We start from the raw sequence: 7,170 nt of genomic DNA on the forward strand, positions 1-7,170 counted from the left end.
TAAAGGGAATCCACAAGAAAGATGAGGAGACTCTAATTACAAGGGCATTACAGGACAGGGGGAATGACTTTAAATTTAAAAGATAATTGGTTTAGATTAGATATTAGTAAAAAATTCTTTACTGTGAGGGTGGTGAAGCACTGGGATTGGTTGCCCAGAGAGGCCATGGATGCCCCATCCCTGGCAGTGCTCAAAGCCAGGTTGGATGGAGCTTTGAGCAACCTGGTCTAATGGAAGATGTTCCTGCCCATGGCAGGAGGGCTGAACCAGATGCCTTTCAGCCTTCCAACCTTCCATGATTCTATGATTTCCACATCCTATTTTTGACCATTTTCTGCATGTTGGAGACTGTTGTGTACTATGAGCAGATAGATTCCCTGCATTCTGGAGGCGCCTTCAGGAGGTTATAGTAGCTTCAGAATTATCAGTTTTGGTAACTGAGCACTGGGAACTAATTTCTGCATGAAAAGGCAGAAATGGTGTAGTTGCAAGTCAGGAGAGTCAACAGGACAAAAAACTTATTGCTATTTCATGATTGTAAGTTGCTTAATGCTTGACTTTAATCTATCCATTACTCCTTGATAGCCAATAGACCCTGCTTAAAGACTATAAATGAAGCAAATGCTTTGTGTCCTGAAAACTTCATCCCTGCAGGCACACAACATTCACTCTTCTATGGAGTTACAATCCCCTCGGCTGTAAAAGTGAGATCTGCAGAGAAAGAACAAGTGGTGAATGACCTTAGAAACCAGGGTAACAGAAGTGGCAAAGTAATGCAAAGTGCAAAATAAGGACTAATCACAACATCTTCTGTACTTCTAGGTGAAAACTGAAGGAGGTAAAGTGAGCTCTGGGACCTATTAGTTGACCCAGCAATGTGCTATGGCTTCAAGGAAAGCAAATGTAACCCCAAGGTGTATCAAGTTGGGTATTTTCAGTGGTTCACATGGAAAGTTTCATTAACCCTTGAGTATAATGTAATTTCAAGTATGAAATACAGTTCTGGTAACTTCAGTAAAGATGAATCCAATTGAAACTGAGACCCTTGTGTAAGCAGGATAATTAAGGGGAGTGAAGCATCATTTCAGTCACAGATGATTAAAAAGAAACTGGCTTGTTTAACTAAGCAAAACAAAGCTTGAGAGGGGTTCTTGTTTGCATTTGTAAGCAAAACAGGTGAGTGAAAGTAAAAAATAAAAGAAGAACTACTGTTTATGTGAAAGTACATTACTGGTAAAAGAACATTTGGTGTAAAATGGCTGTAAAAAAATGTAGATTGGAAATTAATAGGTTTTTGTTCAGCAGTACAGCTTGTGAAAAGCTTCTCCATAGGAACCAGGAGGGATCAAAACCTGAAATCAGTTCTTAGATGAGTGTGGTCTGCTTGGGAAAGGGATTTTACCATACAGTTCCCTATAATAGCATGGGACTGGTTCCTGTACCCTTGCATAAATTCTCTACTGTTGAGGTTCTTCACTTTGCACCTCAAGCATCTGGGACTAGCCACTGTCAGAGACAGACTAATGAGCTAGAAGTACCACAAGTGCAATCCAAAATAGCCTTAACTAGTACTGTCACCTACTTGAAATATTTTAACACAGTAATTGTATAGAGTTCAGGGGGACTAAGAGCTGCCAGGGGTGATGAATGCCCCAAACCATTCTTAATTCTAAATGGGAAAGCTAAAAACCTCCCAGCATGGAAAAGAATGAAAGTCACCAGTGCATGAACGCTTTCCCACATTGAATGGAAGAAAAGTACTGTAACAGCTTTCACATGATATGCAAAAGATAAGGTGCATTTTGAGTAATTTCAGTGCTGTTATGTCAGGAATGAGTGTGCTCCAGTGATTTTAAAGTGAAGGCAGCACCCAAAACACCGAAGGCAGAAAATAAGAAGATACTATTGTTTTCCTTACCTACACAGATAATAATTTTAAATGCTCAAAGTCTTCTCTGATTCTTTTCAGGGGGATGCATAAGTGAAGTTTCTCTGTTATTTTGTTCTCTTTTTAGGGGAGAACTGGTGAGTATGAGATTTCTCCCGTTATATTTGTTTATGCACACAGTCGGGTATAGATGGCTTGTAAGGAAGAAAGGATCGCTGAGGAATGAAGCCAAAAGGATGCTACCCGTAGGTGGCAGCAGTAACTGCTGCTGGTGCTGCCTGTCAGTGCCGCTCCAATTCAGCCTTGGGACCCAGACGAGGTTTAAACCAATTGACCTGATCCTCTGAGTCGCTAAACAGCTACTCCACAGATCTTAAAATGGGGTCATGCACCGAACTCCTTGCAGAAACCACCAGCAGAGTGTATCTCCCTGGAAGCTAGTTCAATTGCCAGAAATAACCCTGCTGTGATTTCTTGAAGGAAGGAGGTATAATATTTATTCAAGTGATGTGGTTGACATCAGAGTAAGAAATGGCATTTATATTAGAATATTAAATCCTGCTATATTCTCATCGGATGTGTTTTTCCTGTAGAATGAACAGATAAATACCATCTGTGTTTAAAGCTATCAAAACTGAGTGCCATTACAATGGAGGACAATTTGGACCAATATCCCTTCCTGCTAACCCAAGAATTACCTTGTATACAAAATATTTATGCATTTACCACCTTTGACTCAATAAAGGCAGGAGGAATTGTCATGATATAGAAGGGCAGCAGCAGCTGCTTCTGCTGTGTGCAGGAAGACAGAAGTAGGGGATGCTATTATCCATAGGGGTTTCTTATTTTTATTTTTACATGCTGGGAATCATATAAGTTGCAAATAAGAATTTCATGTCTCCACAACCCTGGACTTAATTCTTTCCTAAAGGAGTCCTGCAGTGGGATTGCCAGGCAGGACTTTCTGTGCTGCATTTTAATTGCTCCTCAGAAATCTGATTCATTCTGGTAGATTTGAAAAAAATATATAAATTCCAGGCAAGTGAAAAGGGAAAGAGTAGATTGGAATTTGGGCCTCATCTCTACTGGTGAAACCTTTCCTCCCTAGGGATTATTGTGCATTGACTTTTTAACTTTCTGGAAATGCATCTATTATTTACAGTTTTTCCCAGGTATCTCAGGCAGGGCAGTGCAAATATACAAGACAAAGTCAGCAGCCTATGTGTGCTTTTTAAGAAGGACATGATATGCTGTGAAGAGAATTAGGATCAGGAGCCGTGTGATGGTGTGTGCAAGGATGCATGAGAAATCTGTGTGTGCTGCCAGCAGTTTTAAAGATTTACCACTGTCATATGAGGACAGCAATACTGTAGTAGCCTCTGGTATAGCAGGCATTGTGTGCAGTGCAAAAAGTATGGATTTAAGGGAAGATTTTAAGGAGGAGGCAGAAAAGAGGCTTTGTGGAGTAGTCCAGAGGTGTCTTCAGGTGTGAATGTGCAAAAGAAATATTAGAAGAGATAGCAGTAGGTAAAAATGTCTGTAGAGGGGACAGACATGAAGTGGTGAAAGGAGGACAGATGAGATGAGGCATCCTGCTCAATGCGTAATTTCAGCAGCCAGGTGGCCACTCTGTGCCACAGGCCCCCAAACAGCAACCCCGGCCCTTTTCCCTGGCAAACAAAACTCACCAGTCCAGGTTCCTGATTGCAGATTGCAGGAGCCACTTGGCACTGTCATACCAGCCCCACTTACAAGTGGTGCCAGCTTGGGTCTGGGAGGTATCCTGCACAATGCAGGAGTTCAGGAGCCAACCGGCCCCCTGGGGCCGCAGGCTTTTGAACACCAATGCCAGCCCTTTTCCCTGGCAAACAAAACTCACCAGCTCCGGTTCCTGATGGCAGATTGCAGGAGCACCTTGGCATGGCAAAGCAGTGTTGGCACTGTGCTGGAACTGGTGCCAGCTTGAGTCTGTGAGGCATCCTGCGCAATGCAGAATTTCAGCAGCCAGCCGGCCACTCCGGGCCACAGGTCCCCAGACAGCAACCCCGGCCCTTTTCCCTGGGAAACAAAAGTCACCAGCCTCTGGTTCCTGATTGCAGATTGCAGGAGCCACTTGGCACTGGCAAGCAGCCTGAGTCAACACTGGTGCCAGCTTGGGTCTGGAGGCATCGTGCGCAATGTGGAAGTTCAGCAGACAACCGGCTGCCCAGGGCCACAATCTGTACACCAACGCCGGCCCTTTTCCCTGGGAAACAAAACTCACCAGTCCAGGTTCCTGATGGCAGATTGCAGGAGCCACTTGGCACTGTCAAACCAGCCTGAGTTTCAAGTGGTGCCAGCATGGTTTGAAAGACAGGCTGAGAATATGTTGAGAGTATATGACAGACCCAGAGCTGAAGCTGTGTTAGCTCTGTGTGATGCAGCTGGGAGAACAATAGGGAAAGACAACAAAGGGGGTTGGAGGAATCTGAATATGGGCCAGGGCACTGATGGTAGCAGTGATATTTTGTACTGGGCTGAGGGGCTAAAATGGATGTCAGGCAAGATTTGGTCTGTCACGTAAAGAAGGGAAGAGGCAGATGTAGGGAAGGGAAATGGAGGTGAAAAGTGGACGGCAGTTTCGTGCTTTTCATTATTTTGTGAGACAGTTAAGCAGTGAATCAATTATGATACCAAGCAATTGTGTAGATAATGAGTTAAGCAATGAGGCAGTTATACAGCAAATCATTTCTGATATTAAATAAAAATGGGGAGAATCAACAGCAATATGAATCAATTATGCAGAGAACTATTACTGAAGTCAGTCGGTTAAGAAGAGAAACAGTTATACAGCAAGAGAATGAATGAATTAATTATCAAGTGGGACCATAATGCTGATAATTAATTATGAAGAATCTTCCTTTGTGATAAGGGGGATGTCTGAGGCAGCTTCATGCACAGAAAAAGATCCAAAAAAATTCATAAAAACAGGTGCAAAACTAACGAAGACGCAAGTCCTGCACCAGTTGTCAGAGCCTTTGTAACATCCTCTCATCTGTCTCTTTGGGCTAGACTAACCCGTGTTGCAGTAGGTTCTGAAGCCATTGCAGAAGCAGAGCAAAGGGAGCCTGTTTCTCCACCAAGCCTCCCTTCACTGGGAACGTGGACATGAGATAAAGGAAGTTCAGAGATGACTCTGGCTGTGACAGGTATAAGGAGCTCATGGTCTCTGGATTCATCTAAGCAGCACAGAGAGGCTCAGGGTTCTTCATGGCCCCCAGATTACTCAGGGTCGAACTGTACTTTCTACCAAAGAGACTGAAAGCTGGATTCTCCTCTACCTTACATTGATTTCCACCTCTAAAAAATAGGTGTCAACCATCAGCAGAGAAATGTTTGCATTTTGTCAGTTGTCTTTGCAGTTACAGCTGGATGAAAAACAACCAACCTTTTGGATACTACTCTCCCTGTTAGTGTCAAGTGTAAGGATTCTGCTTCAAGAGACATCTGTCTTACTTTAAACAGATAAAAATGCAAGACAGACCCTAAGGTGGCAGAAAACAAATTTCCAAGTCTTCATTCCTGTGGTTTCAATATACAGGGGACACAATATGCTGTATCATTTTATCTTTAAGAAAAAACCAAAACAAAAAAACCCCAAACAACAAACAAACAAACAAACAAACAAAACCCAGCTAAATAAGCTAAACCCCAAAAACCCTACAAGAGAGAAAGGATTCTGTAAAATCTTTGAGAGAGCAATGGGTTTTACCAGTTAAGCACTCAAACCCTTTACCTAGACAACACTTCCATCCTGTGATAGATTGGCTTAACTCCTGGATCCAGCTGAGAAGAAATGCTATACTAGATTCTTCCAACTATTATCTGTTCCAAGTCTAGTTGGATTCTTAAGATGGCTGGCAAAAAGCCACTCTTGCTGCTCCTATTCCTCTGACCCACTGAGGTTAGGGTTGCTATTTCTCACTACAGATCAGAAGCGCAGTAGTGAAGAGGTCTGTCTGTCTATAGGTAACCAAACCTATAGCCTCCCCTTTGGCCAATGCTGCAGTGCAAGCACATAATATTCATATCTAAAACATGTTTTTCACACAAAAAATATATAGGTTCAATTGAAGCAATTGTTGTTTTTTTCCAACAAGGTTTGATGTTGTATTTGTTGGTTAGACAGATAAGATATATGGTATGTTCTGATGATAATAATATAAACATGGTAATAGCTATTAATTTGTTTTTAGCAAAACTATTGTGAAACTAGTAACAGAAACTTCTTAATACATTAGCCAATACTGTTAAAAAGCATAATAAAGAAATATGTGAAATAGAAAAATATGACATAAAAGTAAGTTTAAAGGAAAGTGGTATCTGCTGAAGAAGAAGCAGAGAGATGTGGTTGGATATGATGCCACTCTATTTCTGTTCAGCCATGTTAAAAACATTGTAAACTCCAATTTTCCTCTGAATTAGATTATGTTAGCTTCGGCTCTTGGTAGTTGCTCCTATCTGTGGCTTTCTGTCATGATTTTGGAGCAGCACATCAGAATCAAATCTTGCACCAGCAATTGGTATTAATTGCACAGGATTATCTCTTAAGGTGATGTGACAAGACCTTTATGCGGAGGGTCAGGGATGCTGAAATTAGCACTGCTTTTATAAGCACCCAGCCATGCAACTGGGCACTATGCAGGTACAGTATACACATGAATTGAAATTTTTTTCTGTGTGGAAAGTATGTAGAAATTATAAAGGCAAGAGATGCATTAGTCTGCTGCTTGTACTATTTCTTTAGTTTGGAGGAATGAGCTAGGGCAAAGCTGCCAGTTACAACTAAACATTTCGTCTTTTTTTTCCCTTTAAGGTATGAAAACTGGAATCAATATTAAACAGTTGTTCACACAGATGCTCTTTGTTGGTCTTAGCATCTACATATGGAATTTTCATTGGGCCTCTAGGTTTTTTTTAAGGTTCCTACAGACTTTTCCTCCTTTTCATTTCAGCTAGAAACTCAGTTTTAGGGAGCAGGGTAAACCTGTGGCATGCTCTGTGCAAAATGGCTCAAACTGGGTGTTGCTTTCAAAATGGGCTTTCAACACGATTAGTTTGTTTCTTTCACTGCCACTTTCCTTCCAAACATCTCCGTCCTAGAATTATCTTCTGTTAGAACTATGGAGTTTGTTTGGCTGAATTTAATCTCATGTTATGGGTTTAATGCTATGTTAGTGTTAAACCTTCTTTGTTTCTTGTGCCAAATGATGTTTTAAGGTGCTTAAAACTGAAAATTATGT

The sequence above is a fragment of the Molothrus ater genome, chromosome 1, assembly GCF_012460135.2.
Source record: "Molothrus ater isolate BHLD 08-10-18 breed brown headed cowbird chromosome 1, BPBGC_Mater_1.1, whole genome shotgun sequence".
NCBI lineage: Eukaryota > Metazoa > Chordata > Aves > Passeriformes > Icteridae > Molothrus > Molothrus ater.